Raw genomic sequence first — 14,344 nt, 5'->3', positions numbered from 1 at the left:
ATTTTAACAAGAACAGATAACGAGATCAGTACAAAACAGTGAAGTGGTTAATACAACAACCTCGTGGTGCGGAGACCCCACTGAGAGCAGCAGGGGCTGTTCAACTCTGTTCCTCCCCCTTCCTTTCCTTCCAAAACCAAAAATAGTAAGAAGGGACATACAGCTTTTTAAATAGCTTCCCAGAAAGCTGGTGCTTTATCTGGTCTTTGTGCCCTAGTCACCTCCTGAATGTTTCATTTGAGGAAGCTCAAGGTTTTCCACAACAAAGTGACCTTCAACTTTTGAACATTGCTTTTCTTTCAGAGGTTCTCAGGGTTGCATTTAAGTCTTTAAGCGAAAGCTGTGGCTGTGGTGTTGCTTTCTCTCTTTAGGGGCATCTAACTGAAAAGTGTTTACAAGAGGCTGAGGTTTATTCATATGGTTAAGGAAGGGAGGGTCACCCCCAAGAAATCATATTGAAAGGTGGAACATCTTCAGTATATTTTTGTGTAATAGGGTGGAATACAGGATTTCTCTGCTCCGGCTATTGCCCGAGTTTAGAAAAAAAAATCTTTTGTAAAACTTGGAGTTTGTTAGGCACAGCTGAAGATCCTGATGACTACTGAAACTATCAGTAACCTCAAGTATCAAAGGCCTGACATGGAAACAGCAGATGCTGTGATAATGTCATTTTCTTTTGCAACACATTTTACATCTAGGATCATGCTGGCTATGTCATTCCTGCCTATTATGCTGGACTGCTGTTGTGGAAGTGGGTGTCAGGGAATTTATACTGATACAATTAAAATAAATCAACACATCATAAAATACTTCAAAATATATATTTAAACTATTTGCAAGTGCACTGAGTCATGATGGACCACAGCTGCCCTGGTTCATTATAATGGAGATGAGACATGAATTATTTCACTGTTGATTATTAGCTGACTATCCAGTTCATACCTCTTCCACTTGGAGATACTGTAAGAGGTCTGCCTGAGTTTTGACCTTTGGCCAAACCTCCCCCACAGCTGACAGTCATAGCTTTATCCTGCTTTTATTATGAGTCTGCCTGACAGAGCTCATTAGATATATGATGAAGAGTAGACCTGAAATTGTGTGACTAACTCTGGGAATAGCTTCTCTACCAAAGCAGGTGCTAAAAGAGCTGCAGGTAATTTTAACAGAGATTACTGCTGGCTGGAAACTCTTGCTAAGTATGCGCATACATGTGTGCAAACGCACATGAACGTTGAGGCAAAAAATGAGAGAGAGATTGTTAAAAAGAAATGAGGGGGAAAAAAATGAACCTGAAATAAATTGTAAAAGGGCACAGCTGTGTGTGTGCTTTTAAAAGGATGTATTTAATTTATGTGGACAGCCAGTCGGGGAAATTAAAGAAGAAAGACTTTTGATCTTGAGCACAGGACTAAAATAAATCAACATGGAGCTGAAGTCAACTCCCTCCCCCCCATCTTGCATGAGAAAATGTATTTACTGCTATCCCTGACACCAGCCAAGAGAAGAGCAAAATATCTTGGAGATCTTAAATGCCAGTGGATCCATTATTTTTTTTCAACTTGTAGCAATTTAGGAGCATAAAGCAAGTGAGATTGGTAATGAACCTTTGCAGCTATGTTCCTTACAAAGGATACACCACCCACACAGTGTAGCAGGCTCTGTCCGCCTATATTATCAAGGTATCTTTATAGGGACTCCTGTTAACCCTATTGCAAGCTTCAAGACTACATTTTACTGTCATTTTGCGTGCATTTTTTTTTTTGTATTTCTATGAAAAATTGTCTCCCCAGCCCACTATTCAAGGCTACTGGTCTGGAACAGGGCTTGGTTTCAGTCTCAGGCATAATGTGAAATGGAAAATTGCAAAAGAGAAAATTAATGGATACAGTTTCTACCCTACATCCTGCTCTCCTGGATTGTGCAAGGTACCTGGAGCTCAAGGGAAGCTTAGTTAAAAAAGCATAGAAAGGCCTAAAATGACTAGTTTAATAACATTGAAAAATAATAAGGCCTTTCCATTTTAAATGGCAATACCAAAGGATAAGCATCTATGCTATACAGAACTCCACTGCTTTTTCCTCTTCCTGTACTGAAAAAAGGTGAAACCTTGAAAGATTTGCTGATGATGAGATAAAAGCTGTAACACATTCTACTGCAATGAAAAGCACCTGATAGATCTACAGTGGCAGTTAACAGGTACAGCCCAGATTTAATTTCCAGAATATGTATCTCAGGTGCTAAATCTAAGATTAAGGAATTGTAATAATTGGTGGAGAAGGAAAAACATACCTGGCTACCCAAAGAAATAAAAAAACAAACAACCCCCCCAAACAAAATCTTGCAAAATAAAAGAGATGTTCTTATAAGAGCCCCCTGGCTAAGAGCAGAGTGCCCCAGTTGGAAAAAGCCTGGAAGGGAGTGGTAACATTCAAACAGTTCATCTCACAGACAAAGGAAGCACGATAGTAATTTTGCTGCCTCACTGGAAGGACAGCTTCTCCATATGAAAAATGTAAGCAAAATGCACAACCATGCAACAATTGGGAGTTGTCTGCATTAACCCCACAGAGCTAGCCAAGGTTACTTCTAGCCTGTCTGAAGTAATGTATCCCATGCCTTGAAGCTATGGTGGCACACAGTTGCCACTGGCAATATGAAAAGCCATGTGATAGAAAATACAAGAGTGCTGGATCTAGCAGCGAGAACTGATGAACATTATTAATTCAGCAACTGGATTTTATGAGGTGATCTGTGGCTCTTAATTTTTAGTCTATTTCCAAAAAAATTAGGTAAAAATTTTTCATAGGAAATCCGATATGAGGAGAGGAAAGAAGATTAGACCTGAAGTACTGAACTAGTTGTGTGAAGTACACGTGCTAGACTATGGGCACACAAATGGAGAAGCCAAGGTCCAGGCAAAAATAAGGGGGAATCATCCTATGGCAGCCACATACAAATGAACTAGCTGTGAATTGCTAGGTAAGCATTAGAAAGGGTAACATATTTAACTCTGATTCACCCAGGGCTAAATTTGTCAGGGTGGGTGGTTAAATTGTGTTTGGATTTGTATCATGTGTTCACTGCTTCATTTACCAATGGTTAATCTGTTTGCGTGTCTGTAACCCTACTGAACAAGCCCCAGGAGCTAGCAAGTGCACTCAAATGCAGCTGTTATATGTAGCTGTCCAATTTCTGTATCAGTTTTCATTCTGCATGTATTCAAATATGAGTATGTGAAAACTGGTAGAAAAAACTATGAAGGTGGATGAGTCAGATCTCTTGCAATTTAGGCAACTTGGCATTGTGGCAAATTGGGAGTGGGGGCCATTGGGAAATCCACAGTGCCATTAATATAATTGTTTGGTTCTTCTTAATCCTCTTCATTCGTTGCTTTGTTCCATTTCCTCCTCCTGCCTCTTGTAGGAAAGATGTATGTTCCTTTCCAAAGGATTAGATTTTAAAATGTTTGGGGCCAAATCCTATTAATCCCATTACATGTCTAAGTGTCTAAATATGATCCTATTCCATTCGGCACAAGTCCTGAAAAACTGTGAATACATCTACTTTTGTAACACCTTTTCATTTTAGCCTGTGGACTAAATAACCAAAAGTGAAAGGTAAAAGGAAAAGCCACACATTTTATGCATTAACAGCTTTTCAGGGAGTAGAACAGGATAGAATAGGATTGCACTTTCATACCCAATAAGTGGAATAGTATCTGGCTCTTTTTTTTTTTTTTTTTTTACTTAGCAATATGTGCCCAGGGACATTAATTGCAATGGACACGTTGCTAGGTGTGGACGTGCAGAGACACTTAAGGCAGAAAAGCTGCTGTGAACAGTACATTGTATTCCTTGTAATAGGTTAGGGCAACCATGATGCCAGCTGCTTACACATTCACAGGTAAAAGTACTGTGGGCCTCGCCCTTACAGATCAAGAAAATTCTCAACAGATTATCAAACTGTACTGAGTAGAAAGCCTTGTTTCATAGGATATAAGCTTTTTTCCCCCTGAAAATTACATTAATACATTAAATTTCATGGGCCATACTGTTACTCTGCTGGGATGAGGCTGGAAGACCCCAAAATGCTGTAAAATTGATTGAGGTTCCAGTTAATATTTCAAGGGGATAAATGGCTCTTTATAGGTATGAGGAGTTAGAGATATGTAACCCTCAGGTCCTGCATATCCACTGGAAGGAATTTTGTAGGCTGAAGTCATATAGAATTCAGTGGGGGGCCTCGTACCCAGTGACAGGAGGGTGCTTTTTCTTCATCTATACCTCTCTCCCAACCTTTCTCCCTCTAAGGGGGATTGCGCTTTGACTCTTGGGGGTGTCTGCAAAAAAAAACTGGGCCGCCCATCACGATGCCCAAATAACATCGGAGAGACACCCCCCTCCCCCCCAGGTTATGATTTTCAAATATTACAGGGGGCTCTCATTTCTTCAGGGTGGGGGTGGGGGAGGGCTTAGCCCCTTTCGAACACCCTTGTAATTTGAACCCTGGATTCCATCACGAAATGCCAGGGAGGGGGGAGGCTCATGATGCTAGGCTCCATATCTCACCTCCCCCTCTGTGCCTTTTCTATCCATACCCCCTGTCTGGCACTCCTCTCTACATACAGAAAGAGAGGAGACGATAAGTCCTCCTGTGATTGTAATAGACATCAGCTTTCAGGCCAGAGATTGGCATTACTCTTTGGATGGTTTCCAAAGGATTTTTAATATATAATTTCTTTGTTCTCCTCCTTAATCTTCTTTTCCAACCTTAGCGTTTAGTGTAATTAAACTCTCTCTTGCCTAGACTTTTTTTTGGAGGAAAAGGAGAGAAAATGAGAAATTTTTCCTGGCAGGTGAGTATTCCCACAGCTCTCCTTGTAACAGCACTATGTTTCCAGTGCAGAAGACAGACTCAGCAAGAAGAGGAGAGTGAAAGTTGAATGTACTCTTTAAATGGCTTCCAGGCACTGTCTCTTGCCAGTCCAAATATTTGGGGTTTTTTTCTTAAGTAGAATTCATTGACCCCCTCACTAAAAATGTTTATCCAATGTGATTTCCATCAGATGGATAGTGACCTTGTCGTCTTCTTCAAACCTTTTCTTTAGGTGTTGTTTCAAACTTAATTCCATGCTGTCACATCACATGCAGCTTTTGCCAGTCCCATCTGCTGAGGAACACAGCTGGGAGGCTAAAGCCACTTGTGATGCCTCGCACTCAAGAAACACTCATCTTAAAACAAATCTCTTTAAAATATACTGCCAAATGCCATCTTTATAGATCTCTCAGCTTACCGTCACAGAAAAGGACCAGAAACACAATGGGTATGGAAAGAAGTGATTGCTACCTGTCCATCTGATGCTAAATGGGGATTGCTAATTAGGGAAATTCTCTAATTCGAAATTATTCACTGATCCACCCATTGCTATTTTTTAACATAGTAATCCTTTCCTAGTGCTTGCTGAAACTAAACATTTGGAAGCAAGGAGAATGGTTTGAAGGAGTAAAAAATGAGCAGAGCATTTGAACAATGCTATATAATTCTCTTCCTGCACTATGAGCAGTCAAATTAGGCTACTTTAAAATTAGCTATAATTTGCATAACATATTTTACTGTTATAATTCACTGTCTGTATTTATAGCCATTTCATAACAAAAATCAAGCTTTTTTTTGTTGCTAGAGTATGTGATTTGTATGAAAACTGTGTCTAAATTGTACCATGGGTTTTTTTCAGAAGAAAAAGCCAGACAAAGGGACATTGTAATGTTGCAAGTTTAGAACACTGTATAAGATCATTCCAGCCCCTGTGATTTAGCAGTTGCTTCATTTACCAATGTTTTTGCTTTCCACACTTAACTAAACAAAGCAAAACCTTTTGCAATAACTGATCATCTGAAATAAAAGACACACCCACACACACACACATCACAGCTCTGAATTAAAACTGACTAGAAATCAGTTGAAAAAGCACAAAACTTTGGGATATTTGCATATTCATCAAGAAGAGAAGAAGAAACTAAATGCCAATGTTCTGCTAATCTACACTTTTCCCAGAGCCTGACGAAGAGACTTGGATTCCTGAAAGCTTGTAGAAAAGGACAATTTTCTTGCCACTTCCCAGTTGGTCTAATAAAAGGTATCATTTTGGAACCAAGAGTTCTAGTTTTTTGTATGTCTTTTTGTCTCAGACCAACACAGCTACCAAGTACACCCCTGACACATGGAAGATCCCGAATTTCAGCTGATTTTGGATTTTAAACTTCATTGCAGAACAACAAGGAAGGTTTTTTTGCCTCCCTACCTACCATCTGACACCTCCAGGGAAGGAATTCTACCTGATCAACACATCAAAGAGCTACTCAACACAGCTCAGAAAGACACTCTCATGGGCCCAGAGGGACAGACTTCTGCTCCCTCTGTGTGAAAATGAAGTTTATTTCCGACCTATGGGGACTTTTTACCATGTTGTACCATCTACACTTTTCCCAGAGCCTGACGAAGGGACTTTGATTCCCGAACGCCTGCAGAAAAGGACAATTTTTCTTGCCATTTTCCAGTTGGTCTAATAAAAGGTATCATTTTGGAACCAAGAGTTCTAGTTTTTTGTATGTCTTAATGTTCTGCTAAGGAAGTTAGTTATCTGGCCCCAGAAATCACTGCATTAGCAGAGTGCACCAAACAGAGCCAGAGATAAAAGGTCATTTATTGCACATTGTATTTTTCAGAGATTTAAGCTCTAATGGCCCAGATATGTCTTTACCTTGCCTTGGAATTGCCACTCAGCAACAGGTACCTCTTCGGAGACTGTGCTAGCCTGAAAATTTTCTGAACAAAATTTGCAGAAGCTCTGTGTGGCGGTTCTGTATTCCAGAACGATCTGAGGGAGCCATCTCATCTTATCAGTGCATTAAGCAGAAGCGCACATTACTGCTCTCCCACCGGGTGAGTGAGGTTTAAACCAGTTTTAATTGATTCAGTTGGTGCAAAACATTTACAGATCCTGTGTATTCATCACTAACATAGCTTTTTATGCATGTTTCACATGAATGAATTATGACCACCTCTGTGGCATGTTATTCTTCTGTGCTGTTGTTCTGCCTATTCCTATGGTGTATTTAAGGAGAGAGAGGACTAGTGCTTCTTAAAAGTTTACAGTATTCCATTTGTTCCAGGCAATTTACATTGTTTCTACCACCTCTGGAAAAGTGAGGTTGTTTGGCAGAAGATTTTTCAATAAAGTATCTGTTAAAGCTTGATAGATTGATCCAATGTGTGACAAGCATAAGAGTTTCTTTTTGCATATGGAGCTGTGTTTTTTTGCAGAGGCTTTTTTCTTTCTTTCTTATTTTCTTTTATTTATTTTTTTTGGACTGTAACAGCAGAGCCTGGTCTCTAGGCATTTCTTGTTCATCATTACCTTGATCTGTCAACAGATAGTATGGGAGTAAGCAGCAACAGAGAAACAAATTAAATTGTTGGGGATAGATAATTGGGTTATACAAGCCTTGACACATATGATTTTTATAGGCTCAAAAGCATTTCAGGATCTATTTGACTGATTGACACTGACAATTTGTTCTTCTCTTTCCAGATTTCATGTTAGATGGACCTGCTCTATTAATCTGCCTACAATATAAAATCCTGAAATGAATCTCACCAAGAGGTAATGCAACTGCCTACCTGGGTGCCATCTTTGTACTGGGTAAGTGGAAAGATACATAATGTATATGTATGCATTGTTTTTAATGAACACATACATGCATGCATACATGCAGTTTACAGAGTTTGAGGCAGGAAGTGAAGAATATAAATGTGTGTACACATGCACACGCACACCCACCCACCACTTTCATTGGTGGTCTTTGGCCACATTGAAGGATCTGGAATTTCCTTCTGAACAGGTTCATGGGCTGGCTGTGTACGTGCTGGGGAGGGGAAGGGGGTTAATTGCTGTGGTTCCCAGAGAGCTGCCTTAATTGAAACACCACAGTGTCATGTGTATTAAGCCCCCATGCATTTAAAAATGGCCATGGGATGTTTTAACTAAACATGGGATGGCTGTGGGACGTTTTAACTAGCTTAGGTGATAAGCTTTGCTTAAAGCACTGCAGTGGCTATTTTTAAACCCGTAGGGGTTGTACACGTGACATTGTGGTGATGCTAGGGACTTTTAATGAGATCGCAGAGCAGACTTGATTCATTGAGTCTGCTCTGATGTGTTCAAATTAAAACGTGATGGAGCATGTGTATAGGAACCTATGCTGACTACTGACCACCATCTCTTTAGCTTTAATTATTGTACCTCATGTACAGAATCATTTACAAGATCTGTGGCACCAATTGCTTCATTTTCCATCTGTTTGATGTTACTTCAACTTTCTTGTCAAAATGTATAATCTAACAACACCTGTACCTCAGGTAGAGGTTTTTCTTAACAGCTAACAAGTGATAAGAAACCAGCCTCTAATCTTTCACTTTAGGGAGTAGGTACAGTGGACAAAATGGCTTAATCTTACTGGATAGTTGGGTTTGTTTGGGGTTTTTTTTGGTTTCCCTTGTATATTGTATCTTTTAGGCAGTTAGTATCTAGCCAACATATTTAAATTATGAACTGGTCAGAACAAAAAGGAGGATGCACAATAAAAGAAATCTGCTGGCATAAATCAGCATGTCTTACTGCAAGGCAATGGAACAACACCAGTTTGTATCTGTAGAGACTTTGGCCCTTGGAGAAGGGGCCCTGAGACATTCGTTTGCTGTGCTTTTTCTGAGCATTTTAATTTCTGTGAGCAACTTTGACAGTCTCCTGTGAAAGTTGATTTACAAGTGGGAGGCAGTTATCTAGTACTCAGAGTCCGAATTCCTCAAACATACCAAGATGACATGAAGGTTTTTATCTGCTGTCTGAGAGCCCATTTTTACTCAGGGTGACTCCTAACCATTAGTGCAGCTGAAGTAATTCAGAATGAAATCCTCCCACTGAAATGCTGTTCAAGGGCTTGTAAAATTCAGTTCATCTTTTGGAGGAAGCTTTCTCTCTGTGAAATATTGCCTAAGGCACTAAAAATGTTAACATTGATCTGGTAGATACTAATTTTGATTTGATCTCGTGACCTTTAAACTGCTGAGCAATGCACAACAGGTGACATCAAGCCAGATGTAACCACTTCATCATTACTATGGCTAGAACATACAGACTGTATGGGATACTTGGGAGCTTGGGGGTGGTTAAAGTTGGGGGATTTAAACCTTGAGCACCATATGTCGATTCTGTATTATTATGTAGGACACACTCAAAGATCTAAGGAGGCCATGTTTAAAAATAGTATAATAAAATTAGTACAGTGCAGTCTGTCCTGTGGGGCTGACATGACCTGACTTGATGAAGCTGCACATACAGAATGGCTTTTATTTTTAGGGCACTCTATCTGGGATAACAATGACTCTGCTGATAGTGAAGCAGTGGGTATAGTTTGTCTTGATGGCTGGCACTTATGTCTGAAAAGAACAGAATAGCATATTTAAACTGTCAAGCCTTAATTGTTTCATTAGATGGTGGTACCTTTTGCACAAAAGGAGCAAGTGAACTGCTGAAAGAAAGAATGATGAACAGCAATTCCAGAAGGGCACAGGGGTGCTGTACTAGTTACTTTTCTTTCTTTGTTTCTTCCCAGTTCATCTCTGTCACAAGGAGAAGTTTCATTTTTTAATATAATGACTGTTATTAAAATCAGCTAAAAGAATTTCATGAGCACTGTGGTGTAGATCTATATTTTTAGATATAAATGAAGCTCAGAAATGTTCTTGCCCCTGAATTCAGCTATTGTGTCTCCAACATCCAATTTATTGATGATAATGATGACTTGCATTTATAAATGTGTCTTTTTTCCCCTGAAGAATCCCACAGTGTTTTTACAGACTTAATATATATGAATCACTTCACCTACTACTTGAAGTTTGGGCTTAACTGATTTTCAACTGCTGAACTGTGCAAAGCAATGCAACAACAGATTTTGAGACAGGAAGTAAAGACCATAAATCATGGTCAATTGAAACTACTACACAGAGCTCTTAAAACATGCAAAATCTAATAATTCAAATTAGAACTTCGGCAGGACAGCAGGGCTAACCAGGGGAGCTACACATTTCTGTGGCAGGTGAAGTGATAGCTACAGGGTGCATTGAGTCTGCTAGGAATATATGCATGTTCTTTCCACTATTTTGGGGGGTGTCAAGAGTGAGGAAGAGGTGATGAGGATCTCTCTTTGATTTATTTCCTGTGGAATAAAGATCCACAGCATATTTCCCACATACATACATTTAAGGATTTAGAAGCACTTTATGGCAAAAAAAAAGGTTATATTTCAACAAGAAATCAAATAAAAAGCATCCCTCTATTTTAAGCCTGAAATCAGATTCCAAAGGTAGGTGGCTTTTTTTCTCAGTTATATTTATCCCCCACATAGGGATTTTTTTTTCCTCATGTACAAAGAACATAATGTGATTAATATATTTTTCGACTCCTGCTCTTGGTGCTCTGTAGAAATGGAGGGGAGGATTCCTCACAGATGTCCTCTTTTATTCTCTCGAGGGAGGATGGCAGTAGTTTGGCTGCTTCCACTATGTGGGCTGTGTAGCTCTGCCTTTTAAGAGGAGTTAGCTGATTTATTTTCGCCTCCACTTTTAAAATTAGTTTTGCTGAAGTGGTTCGCTATCTTCTTGGTGCAGTTTCACTTTTAGTTGAAACGTTATGCAGATATATTGTCAACTGGGCAATACAACATTGACGTCTTGGACCAGATTCCTGTGTAAAGAAGACCCCATTATATTGCTCCGACAGTACAATGAGACAAATATCACCACACCCATCACTGACATTCACTTTATGATCATTTTCCATTGCCAGAATATTGGAAAAGGGCCCAGCTGTGAATAAGAATCTGGCTCTCCCAGATATATATGGCATGGTTTTAGCATCAGCTCCTCTCTGTCTTTGTGGTGTTTACAATGGTGCTGGAACTGAGACCTGGTTAGTTAGGAGCCTGCATTCCTTTTTTATCACCTTTTCCTGGTCAGGTGGCTTGAGGGTGAGTGTATAGAAAGGGTGCAGTCATGGATCCCTGTTCCTAGAACATTTTACAGGAAGTTCCTCATGTGAGACCAGACCAAGATGGCCTCAATTTTATACTCTGTGGGTATGTCTACACTCTGTCTACATGTCTACAAGTTTATGGCTCCCAGGCACACTGTTTGCACGTGCACCTGAGACCGCAGCATGTTGATCTGGGGGAGAGAAGCCCCAGCTGGCAGGGGAACTAGGGGATCAGCCTGCCAGCCCAGGACTGCTCTGACCCGGATCAATATTCTGCCAAGGAGCTGGCTCGGGCACAAGGGTGATTCAGTGCAGGACTAGCCAGCAGGTACCCCTCGTACTGAAGCACCCTCATTCCGCAGCCAGCCCCTTTGGCGTCTACATGTGCATTGTGGCAGAGTAAATAACTCTGCCCTAGGATAGTACTTGTGTCTGGCAGTACTAACCTATGGCAGAGTGAATTAGTTTATTCCATTCTACACATATAGAAGCTGACATTTTACTACAGAGCTAATTAGACAACTCCACAGTAAAAATCTTGTGTAGACACGCCTTGTAACTCCAATGACTTCCATTCAGCTACAGCTTATATTAGAGTATCCTAGGTGAGACTCAGCCCTCTAGAGTAAGAAATAGACAACTGACAAGGAAAGAGGACTGAGCAGTAGTGGTGGGAAATGCACGCTCCTGAAAAGGTTGGTAACATAACTTGAAAATGTTTGCTTTATCTTCTCTTTGCAAGAATACTCCTTGTGGGGTGCCTGAGAAATAGGGAGTCTCAGAAAATTGCTAAGAGACCTTAGAGAGTGAGGAAAAATAGGAAGGAAAATGGTAGGATTCACAGAGAAAGAGAAAGTATAAGCAAGACATGGTCATACCTATTGTCCTTGCATTTGCATTGAGGAGAGCATTGAAAAAAGTCAAAATGGTGATAAAAAAATCCATTAAAGGAAAAAAGCTTGTAGATTTGTAATGTGAGATATTGGGTGTGGTCATAATGAGTTTCTTATATTCAACAGTTGCTGTTAAAATCTTTATAGCTCCCTCCACCCAAAGTTCCCTAAGCACTACTGACCATATTTTATCTTTGAAGTTTTGTTGCAACATTGGCCAAGTAATTCATAGTGAGTCATTGTGTTTCTTAAACCAATGCGATGCTCATTTACTATTTTAAACCCTTCACAGCCTTTTAGACCTACCTTTTAATGCCTGAAGTGCTCCAGCTCATTATGAATTTGGACATCAGTCACAGTAGGTGTTAGTGTCATTATGGCAGTTCAGTCACCCTCAGTGAACAAAGTGCTGTGCCATGAAAATGAGGAAATGATGTTGTTACGTATCTTACAAGTAGAATGAATCCATTTCCTTTATAGTCCTTATCGAGGGACTATAGTAATCACTAATAGTTCTCCTAAGGTTGACTAATGGGAAATAGTTTGGATAATCATTCTATAAGGTTCTTTTAATCTCTTTTTTCCTTCCATGGGCGGTTTACAACCTGTTTTTTTAAAACTCATCACATCATACTTTGGTGGTCAGAATGGCATAAGAACCCAAATACAATAGAACATTTTTCTGGGACAAGACTGGACCCTATATGGCAAACGTAGCTTCATGCACTAATAAATAAAAGGTTGTTTCTGGACTGTAGACTTGTTCTAAGCTTAGTCCAAGCAGGGATGGTGGTGCAGTATTTTTTTATTACTATTATTTATATGTTGCAGGCCATCTTAAGTCTTTTTGATTTTGTTGTACTGCCCCTCTTATCTATTGCCCCTTTTGAGTCTGGCATTTTTCTGCTAAAGCTTTTCTGCACTATGCTTCCATCACTCCCTTCCCTTTAGACTTTTGGGGCACCTATACACATGCTCAATGCTTGCTCTGACGTGTGCTAATAATCACATATTGGAGCCGATTAAATTAACGAAGGCTGCTGGAGTGTGCTAATTAGCATGCTCCAGCAGCCTCCGCATCACATGTATTCAGTGTCCCTGCACTTCAAAAAGCTGGTTCAAAGTACTCCCAGTGCCATTTTGAAGCACGGGATGCTGAATACACAAGACACTGTGGACACTTTAATTAAAGTGGCTCCCAAGAGCTGCTCTAATTAAAGTGTCCCTCCCTCACCCCGGAGATGTGTAAAGACACCCTTGGAGACTCTTCCCCTCTCAGTGGATGAAAAAAGTTGAATATTTGGAATATCTTCAGGTCCCACCCAATCAAAATTCTTGCTGGAGCCCACCCTGATTTAGAGTTTCAGGACTGGGGCCTTTCTTTTAAACCTATTTTAAGATTGCATGATTTTTTTCTTGTTTTTCTTTATTCTAGGAATATGTTGTAATACTTTCAATATGGCTGGGGATTTTGGGATTGCATAGGCAGTGACAGGCAGTTCTTAGAATAACGATAGATAGGACGCAATGATAGTAGCCTGTGTACGGAGCATGACCTGCCACTGAATGATCCAACAGAACCTGCTGCAGTGGTGTCAAAAATTAAAAGGACAAACATGGCTATAGATTTGTAATGGATAGCTAGAGAACAATATGCTTTGAGCCTTGCCTACAGACAGAATATCCATGAAGTTTTACTGTCAGGCAAAATAGATTACCGAAAAGAAACGTACATCAGAGTAAATGCATAAGCTACACATTTCTGGGAAGCTTTTCTTGTAGTAAGTGGCTACGTCTATCAATTATTTTTGATCCCTGCCAGTTTAGAAGAAGAGATTAGCTGTATGATTAACATTGTTTCTTATACAACATGGCTGATGAAAAAACTCAGAAGAGACACAAATGCATACTGCTAGAAGGGTTAAGGCCTCCAAACTGCCTGTTTTGGCAGTGTTCCCAGATGGACAGCCTTACACCTTCTGGAGCTGTTCCATCTGGGTTTTTCCCTTCATGGAACTATTTTGTGGAGTCAGTTCAAGTTTTCTCTTCTAGTTGTCTAGATGAATGATCAGCATTTAATTTATAGCTTGTAATATAATGCTCTTAACCCACCGTTCCTATCTTCAGTCCTTCCCCCACCTTTCATTTATCATAACCCTTTTCTCCAGTATAGTACATTACCTTCTTCCTCAGCATAAATACTTGTAATAAGACATACAATACAAGAGAGAATACTGCAGTGCTAATGGATTTCCTAACACTTCAGCATAGGAATCCTGTTAACTTTACCAGGTTTTCTAAATTTCCTTCTTCTGGTTTCCTCTTCATCTTTTTGCAGAGTGACATACACCCAGGCTTT

This window comes from Alligator sinensis, unplaced genomic scaffold (assembly GCF_000455745.1).
Source record: "Alligator sinensis unplaced genomic scaffold, ASM45574v1 scaffold484_1, whole genome shotgun sequence".
NCBI lineage: Eukaryota > Metazoa > Chordata > Crocodylia > Alligatoridae > Alligator > Alligator sinensis.
Note: the sequence above shows the minus strand (reverse complement) of the source record.